The 24,403-nt window shown below is 44.9% G+C and overlaps 1 protein-coding gene across 1 annotated transcript in view; it reads left to right on the forward strand.

Moving 5' to 3' along the window:
* The window catches only part of HEATR1 (HEAT repeat containing 1), a 412,033-nt gene that overhangs the window by 73,432 nt on the left and 314,198 nt on the right, over nt 1-24,403 (forward strand). The window lies entirely within an intron of this gene.

Raw genomic sequence — 24,403 nt, forward strand, 5'->3', positions numbered from 1 at the left:
AAGGTCCACATCGAAAGGGCCCCAAAAATGAACCAGGGAATTGAAAACGTTCACATTGAGTTTCCAATCGCTGAAGTCTAAACATAATCTCAAAATCTAATCTGCGGAAAGATTGGAATTTCCGGGGAGAAATTCCGCGTTCAGCGAGATTTTGTGTTCTAAAAAAAACATCCAAAGTTTTTGGGCTAAATCAGAGAGGTCTACAGATCTGGTCCCGCCAAGGCGGTTGATATAAGAGGCTGCGGATATGTTGCCCATTTTCAGGACAACAGATCTGCCCTGAAGAGTGTCTGAAACTCATTAGGGCGTATAAGCCGGCAGTTAGTTTCAAGAAGTTTATATGATGGGAATACTCGGCCTGAGACCAAACACCGCCCGTGTTTTGGTCGAGGAAGCGGGCGCCCCAACCATGAAGGCTGGCGTCCTATTCCAAGACGAAATCGGGGGTCGAGCCGAAGATGGCTCTTCCATTCCATGCTTCCAAATTGTCCAGCCACCAAGATAGTTCTGATTTGGCCTGTTGATCTAGGGTTACAAAGTCTCCGTACCACAAATCTGAGAGCTTTGGTTTTCACTCTCTAGAGGGCACGGTAATTCAGTGGTCCCGGAAAGATGGCCTGAATGGAAGAAGAGAGTAAGCCCAGAAGTCTGGCTAATTCCCGAAGAGTAAGAGATTGCTGTTTTAGAACAAACCTGATTTCTTTTCGAATCTTGGCGATCTTCTTGTTGGGAAGAAGAAGAAGACATTTTGAGGTATCTATGGTAAATCCGAGGAGTTCTAGAGATTTCGAGGGGGTAAGGATGGATTTTTCTCTATTTATAATGAAACCGAGACTCTCTATGAGATTCATGGTGGTCTTGAGATCTTCCAAAATCTGGGAGTGAAGTTGGGACATGATAAGGATATTGTCTAGATAGACGATTAGACGAATTCCTCTTTTTCTCAGGAGAGAAACAATAATTCTCATGATCTTGGTGAAACACCAAGGGGCGGATGACAGCCCGAAAGGGAGGGCTTGAAAGTGAAAGAGATGATTGTCCCAGATGAATTGAAGAAGGGGTTGGTGCTCTTCTGCCATAGGGATGGTAAAATAGGCGTCTTTTAGATCTAGCTTGACCAGCCAGTCTCCCTGAAGAAGGAGGTCTCTGAGGAGGTGAATGCCCTCCATTTTGAAGTGTCTGTACACTAGGTACTTGTTTACTTCTCATAGGTTTATAACTGGTCTCCAGCCTTTTTCCTTCTTTTGAACCAAGAAGAGTGCTGACGAACCTCTTCAGTGACCATGGCACTTCGATAATAGCGCCTTTTTGAAGCATAGAGGAGATTTCCTCCTTGACAATCTGTTGATGTTCCGGAGAAAGAATCAAAGGTTTGGGAGTGTGTATTTGACAGGGGAGATCTACAACGTCTATTTTGAAACCCTGAACTGTCTCGAGAACCCACGGGTCTTGAGTTAAAGATTTTCAAGCATGACCTTGGGAGGGGAAGGAGAGAGAGAAAGACTTACTTGGAGGGTTGCTGTTAGGAGTTCCATGGGAGGAAAAACCTCTGTTGCGGGAACCTCTTCCTCTTTGATTGTAGAACTGGCGGTTGGAAGGGTAGAAACCTCTGCCTGAAGCTCCTCTGCCTCTCGAGGATGTGAAGGGCCGGGGGTAGACACAGCTGGAAGAATGGCCCCCTCTTCCAGCCTGTCCAAAAACATTGCTATTGAAGACACACCTCATGTTGCTCTGTGCCTTATCTAAGGCAGTAAAGGTGGAAACATATTTCCCTCTAGATTTAATCATGTCCTCTCCGAAGAGGAGGCCTCTGGGGTTTTGTGAAGGCTCCTTTTCGGCCATGTCACCCAGTTTTGGATTTATTTCATTGAGGATGGTCTTTCTTCTTTCAATATTGAGGGAAGAGTTAGCATTGCTTAGTAAGACGATTGCCCTTTGGCTCCAACCTCTAATCAGGTTGGTATCAAGAGGGGAGTTGGAGATATAAGAGTCTTCGGCCAAGTCTAAAATTTTGGTAATGGGGCCGAGAATGTAGAGGAGACAATCTTGGCAGTTTTTAAGTGCTCTCTCGAGGCCCTTCCTAGGGTCTTTACCTAGTTTAAACAAAAAATTGATAAGGTCAGGGTCGAGATTAGGAGTCTGACAGACCTTGTCTTCAATAGAGGGTCTCGGGCATTCAGACATGAGGGTGTTAGGTGGTTCTCTCTCAAGAGAGTTTCTGATCCATCTGGTGGTGAACTTAGAGACATGATCTCGGGGGAATCATTTGGAACTATTGGAGTGGGAGATGTTGAGGGGAGAAAATATTTCACCACCCAGGAGGTCGAGGATAGCATCCTTCGCGGAGGGGGAAGAGTCAAGCTCAAACTGGTTGTTAAAGTCTAGATCATTGAGGTCTTGATCGTCCAAATCAAGGACAAAGTCATCATACGGATTGTTGAAGACTTCTTCTTCATCAGTCGGTACCTGCATCATCATGGGCACTATTAAGATTCGTGTCGCTAGGGACACCCGCCAAGTTTGTGCCGCAACAGACACCCATCCTATTTGTGTCGCGAGGGACACCTGTATCTTTTGAGGCGCGGGGGCCTCCCAACAAGAATGAGGTGCTAGGACCTCCCATGTCAGTTGAGGTTCCATGACCTCTCATAGTGCCTTCGCAGTGTTTGGATTTCTTACTGCTCTTGGAATGTACGAGTTGAGGATCACGAAATGGGTGTCATCATGATCCTACAGAAGGGGTCTCTTAGATAACATAACCTCCTTGAGCGTGTCCATCATGCTGGACCTCATCTCCTTTTGCAGGAAGATTTTGAGAGTCATTTGTATGATTAGGGGAACTGGCGATAGCATCGTCTGATACCATGTCAGACATGGCATGTATTCCACTAGGGGACAAAAGGTGAGAAGGTAAGTAGGTATTAATATCCTACTAAATTATTTAAAATAAAATATTTATATATATTTAAACTCCCCTTTATTTATTATTTTAAAGTAAAAGTTATGTGTGTTTTTTAAAAATATTTTTCCTTCAAATGAATTAATTTCTAATTCTTCACCCCTTTTTTATTTTTTATTTTTTTATTTGGGAAGAGCTGGGTAAATAATTGGGGGGGGGGGGAGTTGGGTCCCAAGTCAAACTGGTCCTAGGAGTAGTAATCGTGTCCAAAGCTGATTATTAGGTTGAAATAGGCTCAAAAGAGGTTAAAACGATTATAAGGACCAACAGCTGTGGGAGGTGGTGATCTCTGGCAGCAGCTGGCTAGCGCGATGCAACTGACGCCCTCGAGGCAGCTGCCGCCAGAGGATTAGAGGAATGGGCCCAGGGAGGCAGGGGGTGTGACTCCACCGCTGCCGAGGTCCATTCCTCGTCAGAAGGGAGACGCACTCGCGAGGACGGGTAAAGCGAAGGCTTCCCGAAAACTGAAAAATCTATGGAAAATAGTGTCAAATTAAGCCAGTATTCCGCAATCCGCACATGAGGAAGCAGGTCAGTTAAACCTACGCTGATCGCTGTGGATCACGAAGAGTGCGGGCGCGCCCGAAGAGCAGCTCCGATGGTGAGGGGAGGCGAGGGAAGGGGGGCGGGATCGACGACCGTAAATTGGAAGTCGATGGGAGGGAGGGAGGAAAGGAACGGCAAGGTGATCGGGTAACAAGGACAGTAGCAGTAAAATAGAGTAGATTAGAAGTAAACACGGTCAAAATCAATGGCAAGATTCAATAAGGATACAAAATCAATGATACAAAATCAATGACCAGGAATCAATATAGATACAAAAAGAGCTTACAGCACAATATATATAGAGAGCAAGTAAGAGTAACTTATCTGCTTGTGAGCCGCATTTAAAAGAGGCAGCTCTGTTGTTGCTCATGCCTTTTATTGTTCATGTGTTGTCACTGCATTCTAGATCTTTCTATTTTATGATGTAAGTGTGGCTGCTTGTGACACTGCATTAAAAGATTAATGCATAAGGTAGACTCCTGTCTTGTAATGAAATTGCAAGATTAAAAAGTAAAATAGGAAAAGATAAATAACAAGCACTGGCAAAGCCAATAGGTCGCGCCAATGTGAGAGGTATTAGCTGTGCCAGTGTCTTTTAGCCATGTTACACAGCTATGTGGCTCTTGTTCAGCATGGTTAAAAGTTAGTGCTGTGGTGTTGAGTAGGGTAGAGGGGCGTAGAGTGGAGTGGAGTGCTGTACAGTAGGGGGACATAGACTGTAGAGTGTATGGTAGAGTGGAGTGGCATACAGTAGCATGACGTAGAGTAGAGCGGCATATGGCAGTGTGGCATAGAGTGGCTTAAAATGGAGTGGTATAGGGAGGACTGGTGTGTCATGGAGTAGCGTGGAGTGTTATGTTGTGTTGTAGAGTGGAGTAACATAGAATAGAGTGGCGTAGAGTTGTAAGTATAGGTAACTAAAACGACAATAGAGAATGCAGATAGGATGAAAGCAACATAATTAAGAAGCCGTATACCTGTGTTAAAAGTAGAAAAGTCCATTGTACATCCAGGAATAATACTGAAACACTTATGAAATAAATGTAAAAAATTGTGCGTTGCAAAAAGATGAGGAAGAACAAAGGCGAGAAAGAACAAACTTACTTGGTCCATGCTCACGGTAGGAGCTAACTCTAGAAAGGAAGGGAAGCCTACGGAAGCTAAGCAAAAGAAAGATTGAAAATGAGTGACATCGTTAACAACTAATGCTATGCTATGGGTTGATTGTAATCCCACTGAATTGTTAACATTATGTCTCACAACAAAGCGCTGTGTAGACGAGACCTAAATAGAGTGCGTATTGTCTTGCAGAATCTTCTACACGTGCTGTTATTTCTTGCGGGATGAGCCTCCTTGACTGAGATAGTCGCCAGTATACGGCAACTGTTTTTGTTTGTTTGTTGTTTTTTTGTGTGTGTTAAAAAAAAGAATGTCCAAGAAAGTGTGCATGTGTTTTAGTCCTAAACAGGTATCAACAAAAGGTTTGGTCTGCTTAGATCACCCACTTCATTGCTATTTCAAATAGTGTTAGTTAAAAAATAATCTTTTCTTTCACCATTGACTTTGACTTTATATGTTGGTCTCTATTTCCTATTTTTACATTTTCTACCTACTTGCTAGTTATGGGGAAAAAGGGATGAAGCCCAGGTGGGAACCCAAAAAACTTTACATGTCTGAAAACTAGCCAAAACCCTGAATTCAGTAAGGGTTTACAACTAGACTGCTCAAAAGTTTCACAAAGAAACCACTTGTTAAATTAGAAAAATCGTGCCTTTAAGGCTGGTCTTCAAAATTAACATACAGCAATGCTGGCACATTTTCCCCCTTAAAGTATTTGTAGTTTGGCCAAAAACCAACAAATGAGCCATGGCTTAGAATGATTTTTCAATGTGTACCGACCACGCGTTGCATGATGATATAAAAAGAAAATGAACACGAATTGGATATGAAGGAAAGCTATGCTTTTTTTTTTTTTTAATGTGCACAAGATTGTGAATTTAGAAATTGGAATCATTCATACTACTCTGAATTTTGGATATCTTGGTGAATATCAGGGAGTTTTTTTCATAAGTGTTTTTTGTTTAGAGAAAAACTTAGAATAAGAAGCCAAAAATGTAGAGATATCTAATGGATAATAGCAATATACCCTACCACACAGCGTTGCCATGGTTCTCTCAATAAAAATACATCATTAGTGGGGGTGGGCCAGTCTCCTGGGAAAGACCCAGAACAAAACTACGTAAAGCAAGCCAATGTGCTTTGAAAAAGTTTTTTTTAATGTAGATAGCTATCATATGTGGGTCTTGGCATGGTGGGTATTATGGGAAGCTTTCATGTACGAGATACTGATCTCTGTACATGTACATCTGTCACTGTGATCCCATCCAATTCAGCTGCCCCAATTGTTGTCTTACACCCAATCACAGAGTTGATAGGTAATGTGTAATTTTGCAACTATAGCAAGACACACAACAATAAACCTACAATAAGGTCTTAAAAAGCATTTATCAACATAGAAATGTTTTAATGTGCAACAGCACGTTTAATAAAATAATGTATTCGGAATACAATGGAGAGAATCGAAATAAAAGCAATAATTAGGAAACAACCCAGGTGTGCGGGAATTCATATTTCCTAGGATTTGTTTTAGTCTGTGTTGCTGCAACCAAATCCATTGGTGCACACGTTTCTAGGCTTTGTGCAGAATGAACACCAGTAATGTGCTGTGCTGTGAGTGCTCAAAGTGACAAGCTGCCACTTCTACTCCCAATATGTATGGTGGGAATTAGACCATGGTCATAGACAAACAAGCATTTGCAATGCAATAGGTCTTGCATTAGGAAACTTTGAGCTATTGGTATTGTAAATGACAATTTTTTTATTTATGTTTTGTTTTTGAAAATAGCCTAATTAATAGCTTTGTCATTTACAATGCCAATATTATAACTTTCGCAAATGTGACACGTATAGCATTTGTAATGCAACATGTGTTGTATTTACGTGACTTACATGTATTGATATTACAAATAACAATGGCTTTTAATTTTTTTCAATAATTAATACTTAAATAAAAGTTATTGTCATTTATAATGGCAATAGCTTAAAGTTTTGTAAATAACTTTTGTGAAGATTGTGAAGATTATGTTCAGTGTATTTTATTGTGCCGAAAATCCAAGAACAGAAGTGAAATATTAACATCTTTTTGTTACATTTGTAATGAAGCTTGAAACATTGAGAGAATATATTTGAACCAGGTGTTGTTGAATGGTTGCACAGATTGATGCTGTGGTGGCGCTGAGTGATGTTGTGATGGCGAACAAGTGATGCTGTAGCGTTCAGTGATGCTGTGGTAGCGCATAGTGATGTTGTGGTGCTCCTAAGTAATGCTGTGGTGGTGCGGAGTGATGCTGTATGCTAGGCTATGTTTATTTTTGCTATGCTATGTTTAGTTTTGTTATGCTATGCTATGTTTTGCTATCCTATACTTTGATTTGTTATGCTATGCTGTGTTGTGTTGTGTTATGCTATGCTATATTTTGTTATGCTATGCTATGCTATGTTTTGCTATGCTATGCTTTATTATGCTATGCTATGTTTTGTTATGCTGTGCTATGTTTTGCTATGCTATGTTTTGTTATGCTATGCTCTGCTATGTTTTGTTGTGTTTGGTATGCTATGTTTTGCTATGCTATTATGTTTTGTGTTGCTATGCTATGTTTTGTTGTGTTTTGCTATGTTTTGTTATGCTATGTGTTGTTGTGTTTTGTTATGTTATGTTTTGTTATGTTATGCTATCTTTTGTTTTGCTATCCTATGCTTTGTTTTGTTATGCTATGCTATGTTTTGTTATGCTATGCTATGTTTTGTTATGCTATGTTTTGATATGCTATCCTTTGTTTTGTTATGCTATGGTTTGTTGTGTTTTGTTATGCTATGCTATGCTTTGTTGTGTTTTGCTATGCTATGTTTTGTTATGCGAGGTTTTGTTTTGCTATCCTATGGTTTGTTTTGTTATGATATGCTATGTTTTGCTATCCTATGCTTTTCTTGTTATGCTATGCTATGTTTTGTTATGCGGGTGTGGGCTGCGAGGGTGTGGGGTGTGAGGGGGTGTGATGTGTGAGGGGGAGGGTGTAAGGGTGAGGAGGTGTGGGGCTGTGAGGGGATGTGTGAGGGGGGTGTGAGGGTGAGGGGGGTGTGAGGGTGAGGGGGGTTTGAGGGTGAGGGGGTGTGAGGGTGAGGGTGTGTGAGGGTAAGGGTGTGTGAGGGTAAGGGTGAGGGTGTGTGAGGGTGTAAGGGTGAAGGGTGTGGGGGTGTGAGGGTGAGGGGTGTGAGGGTGAGGGGGTGTGAGGGTGTAAGGGTGAGGGAGTGTGGGTGAGGGGTATGAGGGGGTGTTAGGGTGAGGATGAGGGTTTGTGAGGGTGTGGGTGAGGATGAGGGTGTGAGGGTGAGGGTGTGTGAGGGGGTGTGAGGGGGTAAGGGTGTGTGGGGGTGTGAGGGGGTAAGGGTGAGAGGGTGAGTGTGGGTGAGAGGGTGTGAGGGTGTGTGAGGGTGAAGAGGTGTGAGGGTGAGGGTCCGAAGTAGGTGAGAGGGTGTGTGAGGGTGAGGGTGTGTGAGGGTGAGGGGGTGTGAGGGTGAGGGGGTGTGAGGGGGTGTGAGAGTGAGGGGGTGTGAGAGTGAGGGGGTATGAGGGGAGGAGGTGTGTGAGGGGGTGTGAGGGTGTGGGGGTGTGAGGTTGTGGGGGTGTGAGGGTGAGTCAGGGTGAGTCAGGGTGAGTGAGGGTGAGTGAGGGGTGTGAGGGTGGGTGAGGGTATGAGGGTGTGTGAGGGTGAGAGGGTGTGAGAGTGAGGGGGTATGAGGGGAGGAGGTGTGTGAGGGTGAGGGGGTGTGAGGGTGTGGGGGTGTGAGGGTGAGTGAGGGGTGTGAGGGTGGGTGAGGGTATGAGGGTGTGTGAGGGTGAGAGGGTGTGTGAGGGTGAAAGGGTGTGTGGGGGGAAACCTGCAGGTGGTCACACTATGGAAGGAAAAACAATATTCTAAGAGGAAATTAAGCCACTGGGATCAATATGGAATCTGTGGCTAAAGCGAAGTTAAAAGGCCTCGGGCAGTGAGTCTGGCTCCTAACACTGAGGAAAATCGAGGAACACCTGGGGTCTTGGTTTTTAGGAAAGCTACCCTGCTGGAAGTGAGGGGGTTTTGTTTGTAGGGATAATTGATGCAGTGTGTGTTCACTACGTTAAGGAACATATTGCGGATTTCTAACATGTTGCAGTTGAAATTGATATTATGTCGTGCTGAGAAGTGAAAATAAATTAAGAAATGTGAACCAAACAGCAATCGGAAACTCCAGATGCAAAGGTAGCTCTGCTGGTTAAGGTTAAACATAGTGCCAGAAGTAAGTGCAGTACAGAGTTATTTAAAAACATCGGTGGCTTTTCTGACCAAAAGGGCTATTTTTTCGAATTATTTCAGTTTCGAAACATGTGACTGTAGTATTTTATTAGCAGGAGTAAGCTGACACATCAGTGACTGCGGTAGCTTACACAAGTTTCACTTCTGGCACTGTTGCCACTGGAATGAAACTATTGCCAAAGGGCAAGTGTTTGCCTGCATCGTGACTGCACTGTTTCGTTCTTTCTTGAAATGCTACCCTCACTTGTTCTGAAAAAAAAATTAATTTGATGTGTGACTTCATAAAAAAAAGATTTTTTGTAAAAAGGAAAAATGAAGAAAAAGTCGGGATAATGAAGAAAAAAAAGTGAACTCCAATGGCCCGCAGAGAAGTTAATTAGCCCCGTCGCAGGTACTTGTTTATGGTAAAATGGATTCAATGATCGACGAGAGCCAACTGTGCAGCCATATGCGCCTCAATAAATTGTCTTGAATAGGGGGGTAACACAAAAAAACAACATCAGATGGACAGCAGGGGGACATTACAATTATTATGCAAAACTGCATTGCGACCAGACATGCCAATAGACCCGATTTAGGCGGGAGACTCACGATTCTTCAAGCCAAAAATGGCTTTCTTTTAACTATCTCCCGCCTGAAATTGCTTATTGTTCAATAGAAGTCAATAGGGAAATTATATTCTCCCTATTCTATGTCAAAATCTCCCACTTCCCTGACCTAAAATGTTGGCACCTCTGATTGCGACTGCTCTATCTGAAGGCATTTCATTCTTGGAATTAATGTCCCAATGCTCTATCCGAAGGCATCAGGTTGTCGGGATTAATGTCTCGAGTGTTTCCACATCAAATGTACTTTCAAAGCCGTGCACCTCGACGCTGCGCTCTTCGAATGGCTGGCTGCTGGGAAGGTTTAAGAGTTAGGCTTCTGCTGAGAGTTCGCCCAAACCTCGCTCAGTGAATTGCAGACCTCGGTGGCTCGGGGTTCCGTACCTCACGAATGTTTATGACTGGCTGACTTTCTCGCTTCGACACCTGGATTTGGGAAGGCCTCTCGGTCTCAGCTGGGAATGTGCCCCAGCTAGGACCCGGCTGCTCGTCCCTATCAGTGTGTGTGTGTGTGTGTGTGTGTGTGTGCGCGCGTGTGTGTGTGGGTTTGTGTTACTATCCTTGTGGGGACTTGGGTGTGATAACACACTCACGCTGTGGGGACTTGATTGCACTGTGGGGACCTGAACCCAGGTCCCCACAAGGCAATGTATTGTAAATGATAAAGAATGACTTCAGGAACATATGTGCCAATTTTTACAACATTTAAAAAAATTGCCTTGTGGGGACCTGTGTTTCATTAAGTGTGTTTATATTTTTGCTCTCTCTGCCCCTGTAGACAGGAGGCGGTACTGCAGGCTTAAACACACTTTGCATTTAAACACACTTTGCTCACCAGAAACACACTTTAGCAGCAGAAAGCAAAGTCTTTGAAAGTAAAAGCTGCATAGCCCCATGTTTATCCTAACATTGTCCATTCATATTAACCTTTTCTCTATTTAATAATATAACACTTCATTGCCATGTAGCTATTGAATTTAGACTATTTGGGTCTAAAAATAGTTAGTGGTTTTATGGGATTCCTAAAAGCAATTTCGGTCTTAATTAGAGACATTTGATACTTACCTGCAATTAAAGAATGAATGTGTAATGCAATGCGATACAATATAAACTGATTTGCTTGCTTTTGGCAAGTAACCTAGGGCCATCAATGGCAATTGTTACAGTTGCATGCTTATACCAAAAATGCAGAGCCTTTATATTGCTTTGCCATTGTTTAAATATCATGCAACAAGGAATATGTTCTTTTATATGATGGTTAGATGAGGAGTGAGAGAATAGCGTTTTGTGGTAAAGGCTATATTTTCTCAGTCAGCTAACTGAAGCAATGTTATACCCTCTTTGCAGTAGCCTTTAAGCACTTTGGAGGAGATACATAGAAGGATACAATTAGTGGTGTAGTGAACGACTGCTTTAGCAGCTAACTCAGGGGTGGGGTTCTTTATGGGCCTCTTATGTCTGCAACTCGGCAGACAAAAGTTCATAATTAATGCAAAAATGGAATATAGGGTCACTAGGAGAGCAAGCAGGAGCATGGAGTAACAAAAGGTGGACAAATAGAAAAGGGAAGGAAGGAACATTGAATGAAAGGAAGGGTAAATAGAAGGATGGATGGATGAGTGGGTGAATGAGTAGATGGATGAGTGGGTGGGTAGAAGGATGAGTGGGTGAAAGGATGAGTAAAAGGAAAGGTGGATGGACAGGTTCGCAGAATAAAAGGATGGGTGAATGAATGAATGGATGGATGGGTAAGTAAATGAATAGGTGGATGGATAGGTGGAAGGATGGCAGAGGAAAGGGATGGATGGATAGTTTGATGGACAGGTAAATGATGGGAAGTAAAGGGACGGAAGGGTGTGTGAAAAGATGAAAGAATAGCTGGCAGAGTAGATGGATGTGTAAATGGATGATTGGATGGATGGAGGGCAGAATGAAGGGATGGATGGCAGACTGTATTAATGGCAGAGTGATTGGATGGATTATCATGAATGGATGACAGAATGGATGGATGTAGCTTAAATGATGGATGAAAGAATGAATGGATAAGAGAATTCAAAGGTGAAATGGTGGATTTCAGTGGGTGAATGGAATGGTGAAAATGTTATATAAATGGATAGATGCCAGAATGAAAAAGAGCTGTTCATGCACACACTTGTCTCCTGCACATTACTTTGTGCCTAAACTCAATGAATGTATGCATTGGATTCATGCACATACTGCTTTATGCAAATGTTCGCTGATACTCACACTGCTTTCTTTAATGGGTGCGCTCTGCCGTAAGCACTCCAATTTTATAGGCACACTGCATTTCTCACACAAAAGTCATTAATGTACACTTGGTTCACACACAGAATTATTTCATGAGAGCACTAGTGTTGAGCTCACTCTGTCCATGCACAAGCACTTAATTAATAATGAAAAATGTTGTTTGTCCCAGTGACAGTTTTGGAGCAGCACGTCTTTCATATATAAGCTGCTTTCATTTACATGCTCCTTTCGTGCACTCACCGGGAGCTGTACTTAAAAATTACTAGCTACCCAGGCAAAATAAACGTGAATCCGATCGTAAAAATCTGCTGTATGTATTTAGAAAAGCCTTTGTGGGGCCCGCAGCGGGAGCTATTTCATAAATGAAAGCATTATTGACAATGGTTTCAACTGCTCCAGCATGTGCTTCTAAGGGGATCTGTTGTGTGTACACGCTGAGTTTACTCCTGAATACAGAACATTTCATGAACACACATGTCTTCCTAAGTGTAAACTTTACATCTGGGACGGAGATCTACCTCCTCGTACAAACGCCCTGAGCAAAGTGAACTTTTAGGAGGGAGAATGCAAGAGAAAAGGGGGCTAATGAGAGGAATCACCAGCGGCTCAAAGTATGCGTGAACACTAAAAGAAAGGCACAAAATCAGTGTCCTAGCTTCCTTGTGTCAAAAAACAGGAATTATAAGCAAAGACGGACAGCTTGAGAAATCAGAATGCTCGGGAATGCTCTCAGCTATGCAAGCACTTGGGATACGAGTTGAAAGAGGCCTGACGGAGCCGGGGAGGTCCATGTGTTTGTCATGCAGAGCCGAGGGAGCTCTCCTTCACACCTCTTTCACAGCCAGGTGAATGACAATAGAGGTTCTTGTGCTTTGCTGGGTCCCCACCCTGCATACGCTCAGGGGGGAAGGGCTGCCAAGTTGAACGGGCAGTGAAAAGCCTCTTCCCGGAGGAGGAGGAAGGAAACAATCTACAAAGGCAAATGACAGAACCTGTTGCCATCGTCAATGACACATTCACTGTATGTTATCCTGTTAGGAGGGAAAAGGCGAATGGAACCTCTGTTCTCTGACCTATAAAAACGGCCATTTTTGCACCTTTATGCACTGGCTGGAAATGTATTCTGAAATAACCCAACAACTATATGCCAATTTAAGTAAACTGTTCAGTGTCTGTTAATAGAGAAAAACAACATTTTTCATTTCAATCTATAGTTTTCTGTGTTGGTGTTTTTGAGCGGGAGTACTTTGAAAAGCACAGACAGTGAAATGCTTTGTATTTTGCTCGTGCGTTTTACCGTTTTGAATTGTATAGGTAAAATGTCCGACTTTGCACATTTTCAATTATGTGCTGCATGGCTTCTTGACACTAAGGTCTCACAAGCCTCTTCTTGATCTTAGCACATAAACACTGCACCATTAAAGAGTAATTAATCGAATACTACTTTTATCCTTTCCATTCTGGAACTTTATTATTTTATCAATATATATGAGAACAATAAGCCACCGAATGCTATCAAAATATAAAAAGGACTGAGTGGAATGTCCGATATTCATGGTGACCAAATTTTGAAAACCAAAACCCTAGTGTTCCACGAACATAGACATAAAAATTTAATTTTGCATGGACCCAGGGCCACTGAATACCTTACATACCTTAAATGCCAGCGTTCCCCACAAAGACCACGTGACAGTAAGAAAAATTAAATTCAACCTTTACTCAGTATAATCTGTGTTAACTAAATTTCTTTTGGTTTTGGGGAGCTAACTAACTCTGTACTAGATCATATGAACCTGGTTTCCTCTGTGTCCAGCTGCCCTTTTTTTAAAACCGGACACGTGCTAAACCTGCCGAAATTTGCAGGGTTCGATGGTGAAAAAAGAGGACAGAATCAGCACATCCAGGCTGCCTAGTTACACTATCAATATGGGTTAACTGCTCGCTAGGCTAATTAATTGACTCTCAGCTTAGAATTTGTGTTAACATGGTAAAGCTACATTTGGTCAAAATCGCTTTTTGTGACCGGGAATGAGCTCAAATTAATTCCTGAAGTTCTCCCTGGTGAGGTTGGAGCATCCAGTCCAGTATACTATATTCAGGGGTGCTGTAATTATGCGGCAGGGGAGCCCCAAATTATGTGGCTGGTTTGACTAAATTATGTGGCAAAAAAACGTCAAGTTATGCAGAATAATGCAGCACATTTTGTGATAGTATTACCTCATTATTTTGTCATTTTTACACATTAACACTATTTGGGCAACTGGTTCACCTCCTTAGTATCAGTTTGACACCCAAATACATGAATATGCAACAGAAAGGTGATCACTCAACCTTGGCGAAGGGCCTTCCACTGCGCAGCAACATGTGTTTTTGTGTTTGAGTAATTTTTGATTCACTTGCGCTAGAAATATTTTGTGTGTTAAAATCAAGATTATGCAGCGGATTATGCATTATGTAGGAAATTAGGCAAATCCATCCTTATGCAGAAAACACAAAGGCTGTTGTTAGTTGTATGTATTGATAAATGATTACTATGCAAAAACGCAATATAAAAACAATGAGTATATGAAGACTTTCAGATTCCATGAGGGAACCTCAATATTATACATATGTTAATAAGCATAATGTGCAAAACAAAAGTATCAAGAATAAGACCTCTAATCAGTCAATTAAAATGTAGGAAGTTCATGGCCCTGACAAATAGCAACGTTGTGCTATTAGGTACAATTAAATGTTCAGCAAATAGCAGCATATTATAATAAAGTGCAATTAAATGTAAACCGTTTTAGCAGCATAATGCAAAGTGCAATTAAGTATAAACTATAAAATGTACTCTGGCATACGGACAGCCCTTACTTTCAATACTCCATGTCATAAAATCATTTATCGGTCCGTACTAGTAACAACATAGTGGGCTCAGTTGTGCTACAGTATGTTACAGAGTGCTCATAGAGGCACGTGAGCGGACTGCCACTATTAGGAAGGAACTTACACGAAAGATCAGATCGTCCCTCTCAAGCTTAAGAATTTCCAGATAGGCTGCTCTATAATCGATGTTGGCAGTTGCCTTGAAATAGGGGATCAGATATTGTTTAGTGTATTTTTTATAAAAATTGCAAAAGAATAAGAAATTTAACATTGTTTGATTGCTGCATGTACCACAAGGGCAGGACATTTGCTCAGATTGATGTTAAAGCCCAAAGGAAAGCAAAGTAAATATTTTAAAATGCCGGCGCTAAGGCGAAAGAGCAAGCTTCTCTCCCAACGACCTATGTTCTTCAAAGGACACTTGGATGGCATATGGGATCGGGGGCCATCAGCATCCATTAATGAAATATACCTGGCAACTGATGATTTTGAAAGCTCTGTGGCATATCTTGCATTATTATATAATTCTTACAGGGAGTATTGGACGGTCTTTTTATTTATTTATTTTTATTTGAAAAGTTTTATATAGCGCTGGCTAAACCCAAAGGTATCAGAGCGCTTTACATGAGGATGTACAAATTCTTCAAAACATAGTTATACAGTTACAACAGTTTCAGGTACATAGTTACTGGGATACGTGAGTTACAAAGGCATGGCTCGGGAATGGGGAAGAAAAAGCAGGCAGGGGGAGAGAGAGAGAAGGAATAGAAGAGGAAGATGAAGATTGAGAGAGGAAAGAGGTGAGGGGGAGAAGGGAACACAACAGGGCAATGAGAAAAGAAACAGTGTCTGACGATCGGATGGGTAGGTGACGGCAAGGGGGGGAACCAGAGCCAAACGCCTCAATAGCTGCGTAGGGCAACTCAATTGGTCATCGGCCAAAGGTTGTTCAGTCGCCGAAGTACATCAGAGTCTTAAAGTATCAGCCTAGGGGAGATCATCAAAAGGTTTCAAAGAGAGCGCCTTTAACGGTGTGCGGTGCTGAGTTCCCAGCGATAATGGGACATTCCCAAACCTCCGCTATGTGTGAAACCCTTAACACTGTGGACTCTCTCAGAGGGGTATCTAAGTCTCCAGGGAATACATGCTGGATCCCTCCCTAAAAAGGGGAGAAGCAGGGCCGGACTGGGAACCAAAACCGGCCCTGGCAAAGTGCTCGGCCGGCCCACCCTCCCCGGGGGGAGGGAGGGGTCGAGCGCTTTGCCAGGGCCGCTTTGCGGCCGATTTTGTTACAGCGCCGATTTTGCAGCTATGCTGCAAAAACGGCTCTGCAACAAAAACGGCCCCCAGGGCCCAAAACCGGCCCCCACCCTTGCGGCCGACCAGGGGATTGCCCGGTGCCCACAACGGCCAGTCCGGGCCTGGGGAGAAGGAGTGCTTCGGCCAAGGGGCACATTAAAGGAGGCCATTTAAGGCCCTTTTCCGCTATGTGTGAATCCCTTAACACAGTGGACTCTCTCAGAATGGAATCTGAGACTCCAGGGCAAAAATGCTGGATCCCTCCCCAACAAGGGGATAGGGAGTACTTTGGCAAGGGGCATAATCAAGGAGGCAGTTAAGGGACAGTTGATTGATAAGGGAGGACCAATAAAGAAGAATGGGGGTAAGAGAGTAGGTACACTGGTACAGAAGCCTGCTGCCCTAGAGCAACTAACGTTGAAGGTAGTAGGAAAAAGCCAAGAAAATAATGTGAGTAGTCGGCAAAGAGAACGTAGCTAATCAAAATCAGTTACCCTAATGGTGAAGTAGGGAGGGCTAGCAGTAAAAAGCGAGTTAAAGGGTGAAGAGCGTCGGCAGAATATGGAGATCGCAGGAACATTGGGAACAAATGATTGCCGAGGGAAAGGGAAGAAGTGGCCCAGGAGGATTTCGGCCACCATAGTAAGCTCAGGCCGTTACTGGCAGTATCATATATTAAGGTCAGGTCAGTACAGGGACAGTCACCAGGGATGCAGGAACAGTACAGATTTACTACATTACATCAGAATTCAGAAACAAAGACCAGGCGAAACTAAACATAGAAACAGTCCTACGGAGCATAGAGGGAAGTGGGTGAGGCGAAAAGCATAAGGGGTAAAGAGCGAAGGGGGAAGGATAAGTAATAGAGGAAAGGGGAGCAGATCAGGACAGAATCATGGCCGGCAGAGGATCAATAGTCATCGTAACCCAAGAAATAGGTGAGAGGGATGAAAAAGAGAGGGGTGTAGGGAGTTGGGGCCATTGATCTCAACAACCAGTAAACTGAGACCATAGAAGGTGAGAGGGGAGTAGAAGACCTAGGGGGTCAAAAGAGAGGGTCAATCCGTTGTGGGTGAGCACTAAAACGGGGGAGACAGCGTTTAAGGTCACCCAGATGGGATCCGGAGGAAAGGAAGAACAGACAAAGAATGACCAAATGGCGGATCAGGGTCCTGGGCACTGAAAATAAATAAACAAAGTAAACCAAAATGGCGGGGTGCGTACAAGCATCCCAAGTCCTAAGACCAGAATAGCTGGATCCACGGGAGGTGCAGGTAGGGGGAAGCAGCTCCAGGGAGTCAAGGGGGAAGCAGGCTGGAGATCATGGAAACAAGAGGAAAGGCCAGCCGCGATCATAGGTGCAGGGCTGAGGGGTCAGTAGTGACGCGCGATCGGTTCTCTTTCTCGATTAGGGGAACTCGGTCGGACCAGGGTTCGAGGTCGCGATGTGAAGGCCACAGACCCGGGATTGGTTGTAGTGTGGAGAAAATCATTGTTTTCAAATTAAGGCAGCAAAAAAGCTAATAGGTAGTTAGAGCCGGCGGTCGAGGTTTGGGCCGGGAAGCATGGAAGCAAAGCAAGGCTGCAAAATGGTATTGCAATACAAAATGGTGCTGCAGTTCAAATTCCAACCGATGCCACTATGTTGGTTCCAGGGGAAGGCTCCGGCTGAGCGAAAATGGCATCCAGACTCGCACCGCGAGGTGAGACTGCGCCGGGCAGCTGAGCTCTGGACCGGAAAGGGCGTATTATGGCGTCGGGACTCAGAGTGGTACCTCAATAAAACTGCAACCGACCTTGCAATGGTGGTTCCGGGAGCAGGCTCCGGCCGAATGGAGAATTCTGGATACTCGGGTCCATCCAAGCCGGCAATCATTGCCGGGCAGCCGAGTTCTGGTCCAGACCAAAGAGCAGTGAGCGGGCTGCCCAACGGTGCCGGAGACGGTACGGTGAATTGCAGCCCCTCCGCAGGGGAGAGGGGGGCACGGCAAAGTTCCGGAGATCAGGTGCTGGTTGCAGGGCTCAATCCAGGCACTCGGGACAAAGGATGATGGCAGCAGGGGACTTGTCGCTCCAACTTGCCACTGGGCTCTAAAGGCAGGTCAGCAGGCGAGTTCCTAATAATGGCGCTTGCACACTGTAACTCACCAGTGCCGGGAGATCTTGACAAACCGGGGGCAGGCATGGGAATCGGGAGAGCCACCACCATTAATCCAGGTCTTGCTAGCGTGGCAGCCGTCTTCCTGCATCAGATCAGCCAGTGAGCAAGCCGCGCCGGGGTCCTGGCAGCATAGGCACCGTTCAGAGCAGCAGCGGTCGTCGATGCGGGTAAGTTCACTGCTGAGATCCATTTCAGTGGTCTGGTTCTGAGGGGTCTGCCGTCTGGTCCAGGAGGCAGGCGGGTGGGGGGCCGGAGAGGTGTTTTTTGCGGGGATAACTACCAATTGGTAACCCCCAAACCGGGAGCTCATTTCGGAGGCTCTCATTTGCCGGCCATCTTCTTTGACATTCCTTCTAGATCAGTTGGATTTAGGAAGATATGTTCTAGGTTCACGCTCCTCAGGCTTTTTCTAACAGCAGCGAGCCAGGGTATGCTCCCTCCCCTGTCGCATTTAAGACAGTCTGCTATTATATCCCTCGTCAAGGTTGCTGCTGGATATTGCCAAACCTTTAGCCAAAATATGGCAGGGCAGGACCTGATATAGTCTTCTATATAATACAGATTTGTTCCTTATGACATACAAAATGTGAGGAGGAAATTGGGGCCCCTAGAAGTTTCCGGCAGAATCTATTTTCCTCTCCCTGGATTCCACTGCAGTTTATAAAACCCCAAACTTCTGCACCGTAGTGGCAGTGGGAAAGCACTGTGTTTTATATTTTTATTACTTCGGTTTGTTTGTGTTGCGGGGGGCTCAAAAACGAATTTGTGGCTTTCAAGAATTTCCTTCTACTATGGGCAGCATGAGCCAAGAAACATTGCCAGAGAAAACTAAGCCCAAATATGGGAAAGTGCATGTGTGTAATAGATGTTCAGGGCCTGAGGTTATTGAATTAATAAGGTGCTTTTTTGGGCCACAAATCATAATAAAAGATTTTTTTAAGTTAGTGCAAAGGTCTAAATCAGCCATAAAAAATAAAAAACCCTAACTAAAGTGTATAGTGCGTTCGGTGTGCATCTCATTAGGACTGCATCGTCCGTGTATAGTAGGGCGGGAAGTGCATTACCATTGAATCTCGGGACATCATTAGTAAGTTCTGACAATACATCATGTAATTCATTAATATAGAGCATGGGTACTCATAGTATGGCCCGCGGGCTGCCAGCGGCCCGGCAAGCCTTCCTTGGCGGCCCGCGGACCTTGCAGACATCATACCTGTGTTTAAAAAAAAAAAAAATTGTGTTAGCAAACACTGCCTGTTCCAGCAGCCCGGACTCTGAGAGACTCTGCTCTGTAGAGGCCGGGGGATTCCAGTGATTGTCAGAGTGGAGATGCAGGGGCGCTAAGAGGTGAAATACAACAAAGCCTCATTAGCATGTAAGTCGTCTTCTTTAAAGACCTGTGAAGTACTCCGGTGCCGGATGTGTGTGTGCCCTGGAAGCTGTCTCAGCCCAGACTAACACACACAGCGGGGTGAGGCAACCGAGGGAAAGGGAGGAAGGAAAAGGGAGGGAGGAAGAGGGAAGGAGGCAGGAGACAGATGGAGGGAGGGGGGGAGAATAGAGGGAGACAGAGAAGGCAGTCAGGGGGAGACAGAGGGAGAGGGAGTGAGACAGAGGGTGACAGAAGGAGGGAAGGTGACAGAGGAAGGAAGGGAGACAGAGGGAGGGAGAGGAATGGAGACAGAGAGAGGGAGGCAGAGAGGGAGGCAGAGAGGGAGGGAGACAGAGGGAGACAGAAGGAGACAGAAGGAGACAGAGGGAAACAGAGGGAGACCGAGGGAGAGAGAAGGAGACAGAGAGAGAAGGAGACAGAAAGAGAAGGAGACAGAGAGAGAAGGAGACAGAGAGAGAAGGAGACAGAGAGGGAAGGAGACAGAGAGGGAGGGAGACAGAGAGGGAGGGAGACAGAGAGGGAGGGAGACAGAGAGGGAGGGAGACAGAGAGGGAGGGAGACAGAGAGGGAGGGAGACAGAGAGGGAGGGAGACAGAGAGGGAGGGAGGCCGAAGGAGGGAGACAGAGGGAGGGAGACAGAGGGAGGGAGACAGAGGGAGAGAGACAGAGGGAGAGAGACAGAGGGAGAGAGGGGCGACAGAGGGAGAGAGACAGAGGGAGAGAGGGGCGACAGAGGGAGGGCGACAAAGGGAGACAGACAGAGGGAGACAGACAGAGGGAGACAGACAGAGGGAGACAGACAGAGGGAGGGAGACAGATGGATGGATGGAGGGAGGGAGGGAGAGAGGGAGAGGGAGAGGGAGACCGAGGGAGGGAGACAGACAGGGAGGGAGACAGAGGGTGGGAGACAGAGAGGGTGGGAGACAGAGGGTGGGAGACAGAGAGGGAGGGAGACAGAGAGGGAGGGAGACAGAGAGGGAGGGAGAGAGAGAAGGATACAGAGGGAGGGAGACAGAGGGAGGGAGACAGAGAGGGAGGGAGAGAGAGAAGGATACAGAGGGAGGGAGAGAGAGGGAGGGAGACAGAGAGGGAGGGAGAGAGAGAAGGATACAGAGGGAGGGAGACAGAGGGAGGGAGACAGAGAGGGAGGGAGACAGAGAAGGATACAGAGGGAGGGATATAGAGGGAGGGAGACAGAGGGAGGGAGACAGAGGGAGGGAGACAGAGGGATGGAGACAGAGGGAGGGAGACAGACAGAGGGAGGGAGACAGATGGATGGATGGAGGGAGGGAGAGAGAGAGGGAGAGGGAGAGGGAGAGGGAGACCGAGGGAGGGAGACAGACAGGGAGGGAGACAGAGGGTGGGAGACAGAGAGGGAGGGAGACAGAGAGGGAGGGAGACAGAGAGGGAGGGAGACAGAGAGGGAGGGAGACAGAGAGGGAGGGAGACAGAGAGGGAGGGAGAGAGAGAAGGATACAGAGGGAGGGAGACAGAGGGAGGGAGATACAGAGGGAGGGAGACAGAGAAGGATACAGAGGGAGGGAGACAGAGGGAGGGAGACAGAGGGAGGGAGACAGAGGGAGGGAGAGGGAGGGAGACAGAGGGAGGGAGACAGAGGGAGGGAGACAGAGGGAGGGAGAGACAGAGAGAGGGAGAGACAGAGAGAGAGAGAGAGAGAGAGAGATGTGTGTATGCCGGGTCTGGCGGCTCAGTGGACGAAGGCATCTGCTGCAGGGACCTGTGCTCAACCTCATGGTCACAATTATTTTTGCTTTAGCTCCGCCCCCCCCTCTGACCCCGCCCCCACCAGTGCGGCCCTCGGCCACAAACCACACTGTAAATTTGACCCCCGAGAGAAAGTTTGTGAGTACCCATGATATAGAGGATAAATAGGAGCGGGGCCAGTACGCACCCTTGCCTGACCCCTCTGCCAATGTTGATGTTCCTCGAAACCTCCCCATTGTAGCTGATCCTTACCTGTGCATTCAGGTACAAAGTGGACTAGGGCCTCATCCAGCCTATAATTTAAAATAACCGATCTTAAGCGTTACCTGTTAACAAAGTTGAAGGCTGAGGTAAGGTCCATAAAAGCCACGTAGATGGGCGACTTCCGGGCTATCGTGTATTTGACCACAATCAGGTTTAAGTTAAGGCACTGTTCCACTGTTCCCAATTTGCTTCTAAAACCTAGCAGACACTTATTTAAAATGTGTTCCCTCTTAGCCCAGGACCTAATTTTATTAAACTGGATCCTCTCAAGAATCTTTAATGTATTATCAATCAGGGAGATCGGGCTGTAGCAGCCAGGGTTGGATCTGTCTCCTTTTTTAAAAATAGGCACAATGATGCTGGTAGACCAAGTGCTCAGAATAAAAGTACTTGTTAAATTATTAAAAAACATTAAGTAAAAGAGGTGCCCAGAATTCAGGTTTATGTTTAATAAGTTGATGAAGAGCCCATCAGGGCCAGGGGCCTTATTACCAAGGCTTTGGTGGATGGCATTCTCAACTTCTAACATGGATGTAAGAATCCAAGTGTCAGTATGGTTATTTAAAAAATCCTCATTCTGGGGTGGGGCTGTGTAAATCTTGGAAAAATGAGCTTCCCAGGCTTCACTGGGTATATTGCAACTTAAAGAGGTGAGGATAAGGCCCATAGATCACATAACTTTAACTGCTGCCCCAAAACAATTTCCATTATTAAGACTAGCGGCACAGGCAAGATTGTTCCAGTGTTCTTTTAAGGTCTCATCTTTTCGTTGTCTTGCCACTTGTTTATAGTGGGACCTCAAAGATTTAACAAGAGATGCGTCCCTTGGTGTTGCTGCGAGTGCTACTCGGAGTTCTCTATTTGCTCGCAAGCAAGTACTGTTAAACCATCTTGGGTTCCGGCTGATGTCTGACACAGGCCTGGAAATCAGTTGTTTAATGCCAGCACACAAACAGCTAAATGCATTAACTTCCTCTGGGTTGGGGTCACTAAATGACAGACCGATATCGATGAGGGATGGGTGGGCTTTAATCATTTTGGAAAACATTTTTGTTATTGATACCTTTCCAAATCACTCAGTCAAGGCCACTAAGTCGCTTGCCCCAGGCTCTTTAGCTGGACTCGGTCCGGGAACAAATCTAATTATAGTTAGATTGCGATTGCCCTGCACTGTAGGTAAAACCTCTGCCTTTAATAAAAAATCTTCTAATGAAGCAGATATAAAAACATAATCAATAGTTGAGGCACAGCCGCAATCCCTGTATGTTGGTAATAAACAATTATCAGTTTGACATACAGCCGCAATTTCCATCACGTTAAGTAAGTTATTGGACAAATGAGTTCCATCCCCCTTTTGCATGGGAACTTGCGAACCAAGGATACGGTAGCTATTTCATTTTCCCTTGAGATCCTGACGTTAAAGTCGTCGCCAAGGCAGATTCCAACTAGGTTATGGGACGCCTTTTGACTTTGTAAATCACTAATAAAATCGAACAGATTGATGGAATTCATATTTGGTAAGGTTAAAAAATCATTATTATAAAAATTAATAAAACATATTGAAGCCCCCGTGTGTAGATCAAGGCTTGAAAATGATCATTGTTTGTAACAAGAGACTTGACGCTACCACCTGATGAAATACTTACCCAAATGGAGAGTCCGCCAGATGGACGGCCTACTTTAGGGGTAGGTACAATATTGATAAAACATGCAAAACCTTCTAGAAATAAATCCCTTGTGGCCCAGGTTTCTTGGAACATGAGAATATCATGTTTTTGGACTATGTTAACCCAATCTGTAGAGCTTAGCTTGGAAGCCGGGCCAGCAACATTCGAGCTTAGCACTTGTAAGTTTAGATGATGTGTTTTTGGGGTAGCAATGTCCAGGGAATCTGGAAAATATCTAATGGGGGAGGGTTCCGCTACTGTTCAGATAGGCGACAGTCAATCCTCGCTGTCTAAGCCGGACAGGGCAGAGAATCTATTATGCATAGTGTGTGGAGGCATGGCAAAAATAGTTGACCCCAGGGTTGGTTTGTAGAAAAAGCCTAGGGGCAGTGACCAAATTCGAGTTGGGGAAATAATATTAAATTCCTGTGTCATCAAAATAGATCTTACCACTGATGGATGTCGAAAATTAATGACAACACAGTCTCCCTCAATATTCTTTTGTGAGGGGCTGACCCATCCTACCCTGAGCACCATTATGATGTCACTAATGTTTGGCACTTTGAACCCTTTATATTTGACAAGCCAATCAACGCTTTTGTTCTGCAGTTGGTCCCAGGTCTCAGTCTGTTTTTTTCTTTCTTAATGGGGGGATGCCTGCTAGGACTAGGACGTAGGGACATGCCACCGGTGGTAAATTAAAGACATCTATGCTAGTCTTGTCAGGCAGCCCAGTGTCATGGTTTTCAAGGATGGTGGTGTCGCTCAGAATGTTACTCCATGAGAGGGCTGGATATGTGGGATTATCAGGGGCACTGAAAATGGAGTGAATTACACTCCTACCGGGTGCACAGCTTAAATGTTCATGGCATCACAAAATATGCCGACACATCAATCCTTTTGTACTATTCTTCTTTAATTCATTAATCCTCAATTATCCACAAGATATTACATTCTTCATGTTTTTGGATTTTCATTTTTACACATGTCACAAGAGGGACCGCTTACGTATTCGCTCAACTCTAAATGGGGCAGAAATGCTCATCCAAGCCTTATTCTGCGCCACGAAGGCTTAAGTAAGTTTTGTCCATATCCATAAAACTCATTATCCCAATGCATTTCGGGCCGTGTATTTGGCCCTTCGTCAGGGGTTATCTAAAATGCAAAATACATTGTTTAGACTGTGTTTGACTAAACCACGCTTAACATCAAGTACATATAACAAGACATAACTGTG

The sequence above is a fragment of the Lissotriton helveticus genome, chromosome 6 (genome assembly GCF_964261635.1).
Source record: "Lissotriton helveticus chromosome 6, aLisHel1.1, whole genome shotgun sequence".
NCBI classification, from domain to species: domain Eukaryota; kingdom Metazoa; phylum Chordata; class Amphibia; order Caudata; family Salamandridae; genus Lissotriton; species Lissotriton helveticus.